Source organism: Felis catus, chromosome D3, assembly GCF_018350175.1.
Source record: "Felis catus isolate Fca126 chromosome D3, F.catus_Fca126_mat1.0, whole genome shotgun sequence".
Taxonomy (NCBI): Eukaryota; Metazoa; Chordata; class Mammalia; order Carnivora; family Felidae; genus Felis; species Felis catus.
In genome coordinates, this window is record NC_058379.1 from 30,573,759 (window position 1) to 30,589,762 (window position 16,004).

Consider the following 16,004-nt stretch of genomic DNA (forward strand, 5'->3'; position numbering starts at 1 on the left):
TTGGAAAAAAAGCATAAGATACATGGAACCAAGTAGTAAGAGATCAGTCAGGAAAGAAATTCTGACTCAGACATGGGAGTAATAACTAGATTTGTGCTATATTTTCGGCTTTTCTTTTAAATATAAAAATGCTTCATTTCAACAAAGTTTTAAAATAGCACGAGGTCCATATAACATGAAAGAAGAAATCAGGGAAATATCTTAGGGGCAAAACTACTTTTAAAATACCCGTATGTCAGAGCGATATCAGTATCATAGCTGAGCAAGATGTACCTTGTTGCGTCTCCCCACCTACAACAAACTGGCATCTTATCCACCCATGGGCAAAACTGCCGTTGCAGGAGCTGTGGGAATCTAGCACCATATTCCGAGGGACCGAGGAAAAGTCTTGCCTACTCGTGCATCAGGTAACAGGCATACATACTACAGTCTAATCTGTGGACCTAGCAATAGCCCATAAAGTGCCTCCAGTCCCTCCCTCTCAGCCACATCTGGGAGTCCCTCCCTAGAAAACACTGTCTAGGATAATCACCCGCGGATGAGAGAGCCTTTTTGGAAAACCAGGCGTCCTGCAGAGAATTTCCAGCATACCACTGGAGCAAAAAACTCAGGGTTGGACACACTGAAGAGGTAGTCATTAAAGACTGGAGGAGGTGACTGCTACTTCAAATGCAAAGACAGCAATGCAAAATTGCAAAGCATATAAAATATCAAGGAAATATGATACCATCAAAGGATCACAATAATCTTCCAGTAATCAATCGGAAACACATGGAGATCTGTAATTTATTCAAAAGAGAATTCAAAAACAGCAGTTTTAAGGAAACTCAGTGAATTACAAGAAAAACACAAAAAGCCAATTCATTAAAATGAGAAAACCACTCTATGAATAAAATGAGAAGCTTAACAAAGAGCTGGAAATAGTAAAAACTGACTAAACAAAAATCCTGGAGCTGAAGCGTATAATGAAGGAGATGAAAAAAGCAAGAGTGATCACTGACAGGAAATGGATCAAGCAAAAAAAAAATGTGAATTTAAAGACAGGAACTACCAAATTATCCAGTCAGCAGAGAACAAAGTAAGAAGAATGAAAAAGAGTGAGGAAAGACTATGTGACTACAAGTGAACCCTCATAAGGCTATTAGCAATTTCTCAGCAGAAACCTTACATACCAGGAGGCAGTGGGATTATACATATTCAAAGTGCTAAGAGAAAAAAGACTACCAATCAAGAATACTTTACTCAGCAAAATTACCCTTCGGAAATCAAGTCAAATAAATACATTTGATACACCGCATTAACAGGAGAAAAAAAAATCGTATGATCATCCCAGCATGTGAGGAAAAAGCATTTGACAAAATTCAACATCTTTTCAGGATTAAAAACTCTCAATAAAGTGGGTACTGAATTATCACACCTGGACATAGTGAAGTCCAATATGATAAGCCCATGGCCAACATCATATGCAGTGGTAAAAAACTGAAAGCTTTTACTCTAAGTTCAAGAACAAGGCAAAGTTGCCCACTTGACCACTCCTATTCAACAGGATATGGGAAGTCCTAGCCAAAGCAGTCAGGCAAGAAAAGGAAATGAAAGGCATCCAAATCAGAAAAGAAGACATAAAACCGTCCTTGTTTGCAGATGATATGTTCTTATATATAGAAAATCCTGAAGAGACCACCAAAAAGTTGTTCAAAGGATGAAGGATACAAAATGAACATAAAGATGCAGGGGTGCCTGGGGGGCTCAGTCAGTTAAGCTTCTGACTTCAGCTCAGGTCATGATCTCGTGGTTTGTGGTTCAAGCCCTCTATTGGGCTCTGTGCTGACAGCTCAGAGCCTGGAGCATGCTTTGGATTATCTCTCTCTCTCTCTCGCTCTCTCTCTCTCTCTCTCTCTCTCTGCCCCTCCCCTGTCCACACTCTGTCTCTTTAGCCTCTACTACAAAGCTGTGATCATCAAGACAGTATGGTATTGGCACAAAAACAGACACACAGGCCAATGGAATAGAATAGAGACCCCGGAAGTAGACCCACAAATGTATGGCCAACTAAGCACTGACAAAGCAGGAAAGAGTATCCAATGGAAAAAGAAAAAGACAGTCTCTTTCTTCTGGGAGAACTGGACAGCAACATGCAGAAGAATGGAAGTAGACCACTTTCTTACACCATACACACAAATAAACTCAAAATGGATGAAGGACCTGAATGTGGGACAGGAAACCATCAAAACCCTAGAGGAGAAAGCAGGGAAAAACTTCTTTGACCTCCGCCGCAGCAACTTCTTACTCGACACATCTCCAAAGGCAAGGGAATTAAAAGCTAAACTGAACTATTGGGACCTCGTCAAGATAAAAAGCTTCTGCACTGCAAAGGAATCAATCAACAAAACCAAAAGGCAACCGACAGAATGGGAGAAGATATTGGCAAATGACGTATCGGATAAAGGAAGGGCTAATGTCCAGAATCTGTAAAGAACTCACCAAACTCCACACCCACAAAACAAATAATCCAGGGAAGAAATGGGCAGAAGACAGGAATAGACACTTTTCCAAAGAACACATCCAGATGGACAACAGACACATGGAAAGATGCTCCATGTCACTCCTCATCAGGGAAATACAAATCAAAACCACGCTGAGATACCACCTCACGCTGGTCAGAGCGGCTAAAATGAACAAATCAGGAGACTATAGATGCTGGCGAAGATGTGGAGAAACAGGAACCCTCTTGCACTGTGGGTGGCAATGCAAACTGGTGCAGCCACTCTGGAAAACGATGTGGAGGTTCCCCAAATAATTAAAAATAGAACTACCCTATGACCCAGCAACAGCACTGCTGGGAATTTACCCAAGGGATAAGGAGTGCTGATGCATAGGGGCACGTGTACCCCAACGTTTACAGCAGCACTTTCAACAATCGCCAAATTATGGAAAGAGCCTAAATGTCCATCACCCGACGAATGGAGAAAGAAGATGTGGTTTATATATACAGTGGAATACTACTTGGCAATGAGAAAGAGTGAAATCTGACCATTTGCAACAACGTGGATGGAACTGGAGGGTATTATGAGAAGTGAAATAAGTCAGGCAGAGAAAGACAGATACCATATGTTTTCACTTATATCTGGATCTTGAGAAACCTAACAGGAGACCATGGGAGCAGGGGCGGGGGGGAAAAAGTTACAGAGAGGGAGGGAGGCAAACAATAAGAGACTCGTAAACACTGAGAATCAACTAAGGGTTGACAGGAGATGGGGGAGAGGGGAAAGTGGGTGATGGGCACTGAGAAGGGCACCTGTTGGGATGAGCAGTGGGTGTTGTATGGAAACCAATTTGACAATAGATTATATTTAGTAAAAAAAAAAATTACAAAATCAACATCAAGAAATCAGTTGCATTTCTACACAACAATGAAATAGCTGAAAAAGAAATATAAGGAAAAAATCCCTTTCCCCAAAACATCAAAAAGAACAAAATACTTTGGAATAAATTTAATCAAGGACTTTCTGAAAGATGGGTACAGTAAAGACTACAAGTCATTGTAAAAGAAACAGCAGAGACACAAACAAATGGGAAGATACCCCGTTGTTTATGGATTAGAAAAATTAGTATCATTAAATATCCACATTACCTGAAACCACCTACAGAGTCAATGCAATCCTTGTCAAAATTCCAACGACCTTTTTCACAGAAATAGGAAAAGCATTCCTCAAATGTGTAAGGAACAAAAAAGACCCCAAATAGCCAAAGCAATCCTAAGGAAGAAGAACAAAGCTGGAAGCATCACACTTGCTGGTGTCAAACTATTACAAAGTTATGGTGATAAAAACCGTATGAAGTTGCACAAAAACAAACACAAAGATGAAGGAAACAGAATCAAGAACCCAGAAATAAACCCATGCATAAAGTCTCTTTGTTAAGAGACCCGAGAATACTCAAAAGAGAAAAGGTAATCTCTTCAATGCATGATGCTGAGAAAACTGGATATTAACATGCAACAGAATAAAACTGTGCCTCTACCTTACACCACTCACAAAAGTTAACCCAAACTCAAATAACGACTTCCATATAAAATCTTAAATCATAAAACTCCTAGAAGAAAACACAGGATAAAAGCTCCTTGGCATAGATCTTACGAATGATTTAGGATAGGACATCCAAAGTACAAGCAATAAAAGCAAAAACAACCAATGCAATCAACGTTTCCGCACAGCAAAAGAAACAAGCAACATGACGGAAAGGCAACCTATGGAAAGGATGAAAACATTCGCAAGCTACCAATATGAAAAACGTCAATATCTAAAATGTGTAAGGAATTCGTACAACTCAACAGCTAAAAACAAATATAATTAAAAACTGGGCAAGGCACCTTCATAGACGTCTCTCCTCAGAACATATTCAGATGGCCAAGGGTACACAAGAAGGTGCTCGATATCACTATCCATCAGGGAAATGCAAATCAAAACTGCAGTATATAGATATCACTTTGACCTATTAAAATGGCTATTGTCAAAAAGACAAGAGCTATCGTTGGCAAGGATGTACAGGAAAGGAATTCCTTGTACTGCTGCAGGACTGCAAATTGGGACAGCCACTATGTAAAACAGTATGGTGGCTCCTCAACACACTAAAAATAGAACCTCCATAGGAGCCAATAATCCCATTTCTGGGTATATATCTTAAAGACATGACATCCTTACCTTGGAGAGATAGCTGCAGCCCTCTGTTTATTGCAGCATTATTTACAATAGTCAAGAAACAACCTAAGCATCCATCAATGGATCCATGGATTAAAAAATACGGTATATATTTACAATGGAATATTTTCAGCCACAAACAAGAAGGAAATCCTGCCATTTGTGACAACATGAGTGAAACTTGAGGGCTTTACAACAGAAAGACAAAGAAACTGATCCCATTCACAATTGCACCAAGAAGCATAAAATACCTAGGAAGAAATCTAACCAAAGATGTAAAAGATCTGTATGCTGAAAACTACAGAAAGCTTACGAAGGTAATTGAAGAAGAGACAAAGAAATGGAAAGACGTTCCCTGCTCATGGATTGGAAGAAAAATATTGTCAAAATGTCAATACTACCCAAAGCTATCTACACATTCAATGCAATCCCAATCAAAATTGCACCAGCATTCTTCTCGAAACTAGAACAAGCAATCCTAAAATTCATATGGAACCAGAAAAGGCCCCGAATAGCCAAAGTCATTTTGAAGAAGAAGACCAAAGCAGGAGGCATCACAATCCCAGACTTTAGCCTCTACTAGAAAGCTGTCATCATCAAGACAGCATGGTATTGGCACAAAAACAGACACATAGACCAATGGAATAGAATAGAAACCCAAGAACTAGACCCACAAACGTATGGCCAACTCATCTTTGACAAAGCAGGAGAGAACATCCAATGGAAAACAGACAGTCTCTTTAACAAATGGTGCTGGGAGAACTGGACAGCAACATGCAGAAGGTTGAAACTAGACCACTTTCTCACACCATTCACAAAAATAAACTCAAAATGGATAAAGGACCTAAATGTGAGACAGGAAACCATCCAAACCCTAGAGGAGAAAGCAGGAAAAGACCTCTCTGACCTCAGCCGTAGCAATCTCTTACTCGACACATCCCCAAAGGCAAGGGAATTAAAAGCAAAAGTGAACTACTGGGACCTTATGAAGATAAAAAGCTTCTGCACAGCAAAGGAAACAACCAACAAAACTAGAAGGCAACCAACGGAATGGGAAAAGATATTTGCAAATGACATAGCGAACAAAGGGCTAGTACCCAAAATCTATAAAGAGCTCACCAAACTCCACACCCGAAAAACAAATAACCCAGGGAAGAAATGGGCAGAAAACATGAATAGACCCTTCTCTAAAGAAGACACCCGGATAGCCAACAGGCACATGAAAGGATGCTCAACGGCACTCCTCGTCAGGGAAATACAAATCAAAACCACACTCAGATATCAGCTCACGCCAGTCAGAGTGGCCAAAATGAACAAATCAGGAGACTATAGATGCTGGAGAGGATGTGGAGAAACGGGAACCCTCTTGCACTGTTGGTGGGAATGCAAATTGGTGCAGCTGCTCTGGAAAGCAGTGTGGAGGTTCCTCAGAAAATTAAAGATAGACCTACCCTATGACCCAGCAATAGCACTGCTAGGAATTTACCCAAGGGATACAGGAGTACTGATGCCTAGGGGCACTTGTACCCCAATGTTTATAGCAGCACTCTCAACAATAGCCAAATTATGGAAAGAGCCTAAATGTCCATCAACTGATGAATGGATAAAGAAATTGTGGTTTATATACACAATGGAGTACTACGGGCAATGAGAAAGAATGAAATATGGCCCTTTGTAGCAACGTGGATGGAACTGGAGAGTGGGATGCTAAGTGAAATAAGCCATACAGAGAAAGACAGACACCTTATGTCTTCACTCTTATGTGGATCCTGAGAAACTTAACAGAAACCCATGGGGGAGGGGAAGGAAAAAAAAAAGAGGTTAGATTGGGAGAGAGCCAAAGCATAAGAGACTCTTAAAAACTGAGAACACACTGAGGGTTGATGGGGGGTGGGAGGGAGGGGAGGGTGGGTGGTGGGTATTGAGGTGGCACCTTTTGGGATGAGCACTGGGTGTTGTATGGAAACCAATTTGACAATCAATTTCATATATTGAAAAAAAAAAAGAAACTTGAGGGCTTTATGCTTAGTGAAGTCAGACACAGGAAGACAAATACCGAATGATCTGACTTATATGTGGAATTAAAAAAAATGCACAGAAAACAGAACAGACTGGTGGTTGCCAGGGTTAGGAGGCTGTGAGAAATGGGTAGATATTGGTCAAAGGGTACAAACTACCCGTTACAAGAGTAATAAATTCTGGGGACTTAATGTGCAGGATGGTGATTACAGTGAACAATACTGTATCATATCATTTGAAAGTTGCTACATGAGTAGATCATCACAAACAAGAAAGGATAATTATGTAAGGTGATGGAAGTATTAACACTATTGTGGTAATCATTTGACAATATAAAAGTGTATCAAATTAATACAGGTATACCTTACACAGATGTATGTTACTTATATCTCATAAATCTGGAAAAACTTCAAAAATTCAAAAGTACTCATATGTCATTATCTACCGCTCAAAAACAGCAATCATCTGATTAGTTATCCTTTTGTTTAAAAAAAAAAATGGTCTGCGGCACCTGGATGGCTCAGTCCGTTAAGTGTATGACTTTGGCTCAGTTTGTGATCTAAGGGTTTGTGGCTTCGAGCCCCACATCGGGCTGTGTGCTGACAGCCCAGAGCCTGGAGCCTGCTTCGGAATCTTTGTCTCCCCCTCTCTCTGCCCCTCCTCCACTCTCACTTTGTCTCTCTCCAAATGAATAAACGTTTAAAAAAATTAAAAAAAAAAATGATTTGGTAACTTTTGTATCCTTTTAGCCTTAAATCTAGTCCTGATAGAAAATACTGGGAGATTCACCAAAAAGAAAATTTTAATTCTTTTTTCATGGACTAAATGCATGCAACAGAATATTATTACCATACAGCTACGTACATTTCCAAAAAGAATGAAATTTCCCACAGATTTTTTAGGACTTAAACATGAGCCCCGAAGAGCACCAAAAACAAAAACAAAACTAGCAATTGTGTTTTTTTCCAAAAACTGTTACACAGATAACTTTTCTTGTTGAAATACCATCCAAGAAAAGAAGAATCTTTCTGAAAGCAATTATGAAACAATTCCTCTCGACCCAAACTTCAAAAATGAATCTGTAATTATAGAATTTCAAATAGCTTTCATTTTGAACCCAGTCAATAGAAGCAACTCTTAAGTAGAAAACATCTGGTGAAAGCCACCTAAAACTTAGAAAAAACAAAACAAAACAAAACAAAACCCCCCTAACATGTAGCCATGGTAACAAGAAGCCACCAGAATCAGTTTTAAACGTGTGAATCAATGCCCACCAGCCTTACTCACCAACCAATCCATTTCAGCTCCTTCCTTCTGAAAGACAGCCAATAAAGGACAAAAATCACTCCAATACACATGCTTCAGCGTGCCAACCAATCCACAACAGTCTCCAAGCACCCGAATAAGCATGGTGTTTCAAATGATGACAAACCATTTAATTTTCTGAAAGTCCCCCAATCCTTAAACTCCACTCTTCCCCAAACCCTGTATAAGAATAGCAGACTCCTAGGGGTGCCTGGGTGGCGCAGTCGGTTAAGCGTCCGACTTCAGCCAGGTCACAATCTCGCGGTCCGTGAGCTCGAGCTCCGCGTCAGGCTCTGGGCTGATGGCTCAGAGCCTGGAGCCTGTTTCCAATTCTGTGTCTCCCTCTCTCTGACCCTCCCCCGTTCATGCTCTGTCTCTCTCTGTCCCAAAAATAAATAAATGTTGAAAAAAAAAAAAAAGAATAGCAGACTCCTCTGTTACAAAAGACTATACCTAACCAGCATAGCTCGCTCTTATTTGTAAGCGATGAATGCCAACTTCATCTTTTTATTTCAGATCTTGAGGGCTCATAATCCTTTGGCAAGAATCTTTAAAGTCGTATAATAATTTGCCACCATATTTTAGTTTCCTTCATAAATATAAAGGAAGTTTGCTATTCCTTTGATACATTTCACCATAATTAAAACTAATATAAATACAACTAAAAGAATACGTAGCAAGTAAACACAATATTGGGCCCCCCAAAATCCAAAAAATGTATATAACTGGCAGGTTTAGTTGTCAGAATGAGCCCACGCCAAACTTTGTAAAAGTGAGGACTAGTATTATGTTAAAAACAATACACACAGGTTAAACTCCGTTCACTCAATAAACATCACTGAATAAGTACTATATAGACTAGAACATTTTCTAAGCACTGAGGACATGGCAATGAACAGATAACAATCCTACTCATGAGTGAAGTAAACCTACAATAACAATAAGCTACACAGGCCAAACACACAGTATTAGAGGAGAAAAACTAAAGCAGAGAAATCACATTTTGAGGTGTTACAGGGAAAAGGGTAGTTGAAGTACTAGTCAGGATGGCCAAGAAAGGCCTTGCTGAGAAAGTGACGTTTAAGCAAAACACTGAAAGGAAAACCAAACAAAAAAGGAAAAAGCAAGCCATGAGGTATCTGAGGGAAAGCATTCCAGATAGAGTCAACAGCAAGTACAGAAGTATGTCCGAAGTACTGAAAGAGTAGTGAGAAATTCAGTATGGCTGGACAGAATGAAAGGGGCAGAAAAGAGTTCAAATCAGAGAGAGAGAGGAGGAGACACCTGATCATATATAGATAGGCCTTGTCGGCATTGGGAAGAGTTTTGGCATGTACTCTGAGTGAAATGGGAGGCAATTAGGCTTTGAGCAGAGGAAGGACACAATCTGACTTACGTTTTACTAGATCCAATGTGTTTAGAATTAACGGAAACAGAGGAAAAACAAAAGAAGAAACAAACAAACAAGAAGACCAGTTAGTTACCTAGTACACCAATATAAACAACAGATGATAGTCTCTTGGTCATGGAAGATGTGTTTGGATTCTGGATATATTTGAAGGAAGACCGGACAAGATTCACTGACAGATGAGATGTGATGTGTATGAAAAAGAAAAAGAAAAGAGAAAGAAAAAGAAAAAAAAAGACAGGACTCAAAGATGATACCAAGTTTTTTAGCAGAGCAACTCATAGAACTGTTATTAACCCAATTAGGAAAGACATGAAAGGCAAATATTAAGAAAGAATATCAGGAGTTCAATTTGGGACATGTTAAGTTTGCAATAGCTATCCAGAAAGAGGTATCAAGTAGGCAGATTGATATGCGGGCCTGGAATTATGGAGAGAGAGCCGCGCTGGAGATATAACCTTGAGGATCATTAGAATATACAAGACAGTAAAAGTCAAGAGAAGGAAAATCAAAGGCAAATTCCTGGAAGACATCAATGGGTTAAAAGGTGGGGGACGAGGAGAAACAAGCAAATCAGGCTGAGGTGTACAGACTAGAAAGGCAGCGGCAAAATCAGGTGAGTGAGTGATATCCTACAAGCAACATGGAGACAGAATTTGGGAGGAGAGAGTTTTCCATTGGGTCAAATATTGCTGAAAGGTTAAGTCAAATGAGATGTATGAAATTATCTTTAGATTTAGGAAAGTGAAAATCGGTGGCAACCTTGAAAAAACAATTCTGGAGGAGTGAGAGGGAAAACTGCTACAATGAATTCAAGAGTGGATGGGAGGGAGGGAAATCAGGATCAAAGAGTGAAGAAGGCTCTTGAAGGATTTCATAGCTAAGTGAAATGGTCATGGTTGATCTAATTTCCTATTATTGCTGTAGTTTTCAATTGTTACATAATGATTAGGTAGTATTTTTGTAATATTTGGAAGCCTTAAAAATTGCATATACGTAACACTAGGTTTTTGGTGGTGTTTTTTTTTTTTTTATTTTTTTTAAATGCCACACCAAGGTACTAAATAACTCACAAAATTATACAATGAGAAGACTCCTTAAAATTTTTCTAGATATATAATATTATAAAAGCTGATTACCAGTTTTCTCATGCTTAGAAAGACCACAGAAAAACTAAGGCTCAAGGGCAGTATTTCGTGGTTGATAAAAATTATTGAACTCTAAGGGCACCTGTGTGGCTCAGTCCATGAAGCATCCAGCTCTTGATTTCACTCAGGTCATGATCTCTAGGATCTCCAGCATCGAGCTCTGCACTGACAGCATGGAGCCTCCTTGGGATTCTCTCTCTCCCTCAATCTTTGCCCCTCCCCCACTCATGTGTGCATGCTCGCTCGCTCTCTCTCTCAAAATAAACAAACACTTTCAAAAAGTCACCTAACTCCAGGATATTGTATACTATCCAAAGTAACTAGTCACATTAAAATTTTATACACAGAAGTAAAAGGGGGGTGGGAATGCAGAAAATAGTCCTACTTTGTAAACTGAATTGTCATCAACTGTATAACATGAAGGCACTGTTGAAAAATTCGGTGTGGTGCATGTTGAAATATATTCTCTAAAAAGGCAGGATAATGGCATGCAAGCAAGGTACCTTTATGAAAACGATTCACTGCATTATCAGCATCTTGGTTTATAGCACAGGGGTCATGAAATGTTTATACAGAATATGAGACATGTTGCCACGTGAAACCTCTTGGCAATATTCAGATTAAGTTGAGGGTCCAACGTTGGAGCACTCACGCACTGGGAAACAAAACCAAAAATCTAATAACTAGCAATTTTGTTGGTAATGAAGTAGACTGCCAGTGTAGCAGGGAACTTCCTTTCGCAATTCAGTAGATATTGCTTTAAATATACTTTGTTAAACCATCAGTACACATAGACCTAAATTCATTTTTTAAAATGGTCACATACTCCATTACTTTATAGAAGTTGAAATTTAACTTCCTTATTAATGAATGGATATTTAGCCTATCTCTGGGGCACCTAGGTGGCTCAGTCTGGTGAGCATCCGACTTGATGTTGGCTCAGGTCATGATCTTGTGGTCGTGAGATCGAGCTCTGTGTTGGCCTCTGCACTGTTAATGTGGAGTCTGCTTGGGATTCTCTCTCTCTTCCTCTCAGTCTCTGCCCCCCCTCGATGCTTGGGCTCCTGAGTGTGCACATTCTCTGCCTGTCTCTCAAAATAAGTAAATAAAGATTTAGACTATCTCCAAAGGTTTGATATGGGAATGCTATAATAAATATCCTTCACATATACATGTAACGTATTTATATAAGTAACCTTAATATATCTGTCCTATTTTGTATATGTAATAATATATAATAAATGCCCTTATAGTGTGTGTGTGTGTGTGTGTGTGTGTGTGTGTGTGTTTGCACACACAGGCGCACGCGCTTGCTTGTAGAAGTCACATATTTCAGAAGGACCCAGTCCTGGCAACAAAGGGATGACCTACCTGAAATATTTTTCTCATGTTATATCATTTATTTTTGACAGTGACAGAGACAGAGCACAAGCAGGGGAGGGGCAGAGAGAGAGAGGGAGACACAGAATCTGAAGCAGGCTCCAGGCTCTGAGCTGTTAGCACAGAGCCTGACGCAAGGCTCAAGCTCGTGAAGTGCAAGATCATGACCTGAGCCGAAGTTGGACGCTTAACCAACTGAGCCACCCAGGTGCCCCGACATATTTGAAATTTTGAAATACACCGTTAAATCACCTTTCAAAAAGGAGTTACCAATTTCATCCAGCCACAGTGTTTAACAATGTCATTTTCCTCACATTTCCTAACTTTGGTTATTTTTTTAATAAAATATTTATCACTATGACTGCAAAAAATGGTATCTCGTTGGTATTTACATTTTTCTCATTCGCACGTAGGATGAAACATCTCCACGAAAAATACGAAATGTGTTCATCGTGAACATTAGCTCAAACTAGAAAAGTTTGTTGCATAGGAAAATAACAATTACCAACTATTTAAATATTGCTGTAGGCTTACCTATCAGAATCTTTTTTTTCTGTAATAGGCAATTGGTGGTTATCAGTTTTTCCATTCTGTCTTTGTGGAATTAATCCAGCAGCCGCAGCATCATGTATGTTTTCTGATACTTCCATGTCACTTCCTCTGTGCTGCTTTTTCTCTTCAACCTTTAATGGAACTTGATACTAAAGGTAATTGTTACTTTAGTCAATAAAAAGAAGTTTTTTCATTAATTTTATCACTTGACACTTAGTTTGTCATAAATTCAATGGAGGAAAATATTTTGTGTTTACTTTATCATTACAAGTAATTGTAATTTTTATAAACTCTGCTTCATTTCTGTTGAAATTTTAAAAAAAGCAGAAGTTACCAATATTTCTAAAAGGGCTTTCTTAATTTTGTACTCTTATTCATATCCACACTTTGCTACCGAGAATTCCCCACCCACCCCCACCCCATCTGACCAAGAGATACAAAGAAATAAAAAGACAAAAGACAAAATTTGTCCTTTTCTATCCTTACCTTACCTGGGTTTTACACAACAGCCAGGTTTAAAACATGGGACATGGAGGTGCTCCAGTAACAAAAACAGGAAGCTTTCCTCTTTCTGCACGGAGCTGTTCTTTCCCTGACTGCCTTTTACAATTCTTTTTCTTTTGGATCCTACGGTTCTCAAAAAAAGTGACAGTGTCCCCTAAAATTTATGAACCAAAGTTTGCCACAACACAAAAGGAACAAAGTGAAACGGACGTTAGGGTGGAATTCTGGGAAATTAGTAATGCTCTCCGAATCTCACATTCAATAACCATAACATTTTATAGGGAGAAGGTATAAATGTAATGATCACCTTTAATCCCATTTGCTACTGATAACACGAGTGAAACTCAAAAAGGTTAAATGATTTGTCCCAAGTTCCTAAAGTGGCATTACCTAGCATTTTATGGCGCCAAAAGAGATGATACAATTCTTGAATGCTGACTCAGAGAAATGACCACAAAGTCATTAAATTAATCAGATGCATGAAAAGTGTGACTTTGGCACAGTAAATTAATACCTTGATGGGGACGAGGGGATTAGCTACTTATTCTTCTAAAGGAGGGTATCTCTAGGTTTTGTCTAATTCTAAACTCCACACATCTCAAAACTCAGTTTTCTCCCTTGGAGTTCAATACTGAAGCTTTGCTGAAGGTTTATGCTACTCACATGGTAAAAACCGTAACAGGCCAAAAGGTATCATACTTTATTGAACATAAAGTGAAGGTTTGACTCAACAGAAACCTCTGAGAATGATGATTTTAAAAATGTGGGAAAAAAAAGCGGTGATAATACAAATAGCTGTTATTAAGCCTATCTCAAAGGGGTCATGTTGAAATTCCAACTTCCAAGATTGTGAGTAAAGCAGACAAGACTGCATGTATTTGTGGGCAATAAGCTTAGGAATTCCCTGAGCCTGCACTGATGGGTTAACCAGGCATAAAAAATTACAAAGCCATAGGATGCTCACACCCAAGTTTGGGTAAACGAGATTAGGTAACTAAGTAGAGAGAGGGCGGGGCAAAGGCTCCAAGACAAAGGTGTGTGAGGGAAACCAGATTAGATATGCAGGAGGACACACTCCCCAATTTAGTACTATGGCAGAAAGCTGCTTTCACAGGAAGGAAGGACCAAATTAGGTAAACAGGTAAATAGGGCTATAGGCGGTAGGCTGCAGGGTGAAGACGCCCAGAGGGGAGCTAATTAGCAAAAGAAAGGTGCCTTGTGGATCCTGAGGTAGCATCCTTCTTCTCCCCTAGACTAGCTAAGATAAACAGAGAAGCTGCCTCAGGTCTGCTGTTAACAACCATCTGCCAGGCACCAGGATTTTGTTTCATATTGACCCAAACCCCTAGCACACTATATCTTCAAACCCCCTTTCCCTCATGCCCATGAGTTCATGTTCACAGATTGATTGTCTCTTTGTGCACGTCCATCATCATGTTTGGAAGCCTTCTGATCCTAACAAAAACAGAGCAAGGACTCTTAATCCGGGCTCCTGTGTTCTCCGGGACATTAGCCGTCTCTCCCATTGTAATCCTGCATCCCGCTGCTGTCTTGCTAGACAAGCAAGAACCCTAGACCCAGAGTCTACAGACACATACTGAAGCAATAAATAGATTGTTTTAGCTGGGAACATTTGTGTATATTCCTTCTCTTAGTTATTGCTTCTTTCCCATTTTATTGTTTATGGAAATGCAATTTATATTTAAGCCAATATATTAAAAAAAAAAACCTGGAGATTATTATGTTTTTTAAGCAGTTTCTTTATGGTTATTCTGGTTCATGAGGTCACATGGTACTTACACAGCTAAGTTAGTTTCCCAGTTCATATACTACTTGGAAGACTGACACAGAAACTTTAAGGAAAACAAATCATAAGAATGTTTTCCTGAACTCCAATTTGTTAGATAGCAGAAATAATCTATTTCCAGACACAATTACTTATTTAGACAATTCCATCGTATGCACACTCTTGTTCTCTTGAGTGGAAAATCAGAATGGATCAGATAATTGCTAAAGAGAAAAAATAAGAGTAACAGCAAGGCGGACCTCTATCTCTTTTGGAGGTTGAACTTTCTTTCCAAACACGTATGAAATAACATAGTAAGTGACAACACCTATGTGATATGGCAAAACTGGAACAGAGTTATTGGGAATGGGATAGATAGAGAGATATTACTGGAACATCAGGACGAAACCAAAAAAAAAAAAAAGCAGTGTTATGCTAGAACATGAATTTTCTCCTTCAGGTAATGGGGATCCATTGAATAAGCAGAGGAGTGACATCGTCACAAGTATATTTTAGAAAGGTCACTCTGGCAGCAATGTAGGATGAACATAAAGGAAGCAAAACCAGAAGAGAACTGCAAAATTATAGGTGAGCGAGTGAATTACGGGAATAACATATGAAAAATGGTAAGCAGGTACAAAATATCGAATGTGGTGAGTGACTGGATGCGGTCATTTCAGGGAAGTTCGGAGTCCAGGACTTTTCCTGTTTCAGGGCTGCTATTTATTAGGCTAGGGAACACAAATGAAAGAACAGATTACAAAGAGTCAGGAAAGAGGAAAGGGAAAGGGTCAGAAACAATGTCTACAAACTAGGGCATATTAAATTTAAAGTGCCCAGGGGACTTCCAAAGAAAATGTTAGGGCCGCCTGAATGCCTCATTCAGTTAGCACCTGACTCTTGATTTTGGCTCCGGTCATGATCTCACAGTTCAAGGGTTCAAGCCCCCCGTCTGGTTCTGCGCTGACAGTGCAGGGTCTGCTTGGGATTTTCTCTCTCACCCTCTGTCTCTCTACCCCTCCCCACGTGTGCTCTCTCTGTCTCTGTCTCCAATTAATAAATGAATAAATTTAAAAAAAAACAAGAAAATGCAGATCAATGAAGTTCAAGTAAGAAAAGCCCATCATAAATATCTATAAAACATATTAAACTGATAGAATAATGCAATCCTACACGGAACTGTGAAATTGTGAAAAGGAAAGTAA

General features: G+C 39.4%; 1 protein-coding gene across 10 annotated transcripts in view; it reads right to left on the reverse strand.

Moving 5' to 3' along the window:
* LOC123381124 (ankyrin repeat domain-containing protein 26-like) overlaps positions 1–16,004 on the reverse strand; it is a 297,965-nt gene that overhangs the window by 261,542 nt on the left and 20,419 nt on the right. For 7 of the 10 annotated variants that reach the window (XR_006587703.1, XR_006587709.1, XR_006587696.1 and 4 more), the window contains one exon: positions 12,492–12,658. The exons of 2 other annotated variants lie outside the window; for them this stretch is intronic. The gene's annotated coding sequence lies outside the window, so the exon portion shown is untranslated. Of the gene's footprint in view, positions 1–11,080; positions 11,233–12,491; positions 12,659–16,004 lie in introns of all 10 variants that reach the window. One more of the 10 variants, XR_006587699.1, reaches the window with a different exon arrangement.